The sequence below is a fragment of the Eupeodes corollae genome, chromosome 1 (assembly GCF_945859685.1).
Source record: "Eupeodes corollae chromosome 1, idEupCoro1.1, whole genome shotgun sequence".
In the NCBI taxonomy this organism is placed as follows: domain Eukaryota; kingdom Metazoa; phylum Arthropoda; class Insecta; order Diptera; family Syrphidae; genus Eupeodes; species Eupeodes corollae.
This window is the reverse complement of record NC_079147.1, coordinates 140,892,075-140,893,640: the sequence shown is the minus strand read 5'-3', so window position 1 is coordinate 140,893,640 and position 1,566 is coordinate 140,892,075.

Below are 1,566 nucleotides of genomic sequence, written 5' to 3'. Positions count from 1 at the left end.
TATGTAAGTGAAAAAGATAGAGTACTGTTATATGATCAGCTTAAAACACCAGTTTTTTCTAGACATGATCTTATTTTTTTGACCTATGATTTTAATTCAAGTGTAAACCAAGTGATTTCTAGAATTTAGTTAAGAGATTTTAAGAATATCAATAAAACACATCTTGAAAATGATATAAACATGATAGCATAGAATGACATCTTCCTAATGCCTCCACCAAATGACCAAGTCGAGTTTCTAAACACAAATATTAATATTTTATTTGATCGAAACGTTCCATTGAAAGCACAAACTAGAAGCCTAAAAAAATAAACAATGGTTTACTAGTAGCATTAAAGAACTTATAAATCAGCGTGATCTAGTATACCGACGCTGGAAACGGTTCCGTGTTTACGAGCTCGGTGAGTTGTATAAATCATTGCGAAATAAAGTAGTTCAAGAGGTAAGACACGCAAAAATACAGTTCTACTCTAACCGTCTAGAACTAAAATAGGATAGTCGTAAAATATGGAACAACCTCCGCAAGCTAGGAATAGGCAAACAAAGAAATAATTAAATATTAATGAGCTTAACAGTAAATTTGCTTCTACACCTATAATAACTCTAAGAGACCATGTATCTACTACTACCATACCTCCACCTTCTACAGACACTTTATTCAATTTCGATTGTGTGAACGCCTTAGACATAGTTGAAAGTTGCATAAGTATAAAGTCCAATGCCACTGGTGCTGATGATTTGAATCCTATATTCATTAAAGCTATTCTTTCTTTGCTTCTACCCTATTTTACACATGTAATAAATTCAATCCTTACGACTGGTATTTTCCTACATCAATGGAAAAAAGCAAAAATAATTCCCATCCCCAAAAACTCGCTTTGCAATGAATTTAGACCAATGAAAGGATAATGCAAAAACAATTAAGCAACTTCGTCAGTCGCAACCACTCTTTATTCGATGTTCAATCAGGTTTTCGTTCGCACCATAGCTGTATAACGGCACTAACTAAAATAATTGAAGACATAAGGACTGAACTCGATATTGATAATGTAACTTTTTTAGTCCTATTAGACTTTTCAAAAGCATTCGACATGGTGAATCACTCGATACTTCTGAATAAACTGCGTCACAGATTCAACATATCTTCAGAAGCTATTAAACTACGTTCTTATTCCTTTTTGAATGATAGAAAGCAAGCCGTTTTCTTAAATGGAAATCTCTCCGATTTTCTTGCGGTTTAACAAGGAGTTCCTCAAGGATCAATTGTATCCCCCCTTCTATTCTTATTATATGTGAATGAAATCGGTTTCATTATAAATGAAGTATCAAAACATTTTTATGCCGATGACATTCAAATTTACAAAAGCTGTCCTTTGCGATTGACGACTGCGCTTTCACCCTGAACCAAGAACTAGAAAAGATATAATACTGGGCGTCGTGCAATGGGTTGTGTTCAACGCGAACAAATGCAAATGCCTGGTTATATCAAGAACAAAATTAGACTTAACATACTTTGCTTCCATATTTCTAAAGCAGAACCCATTAGAATTCGTAAATTCCAGTAAA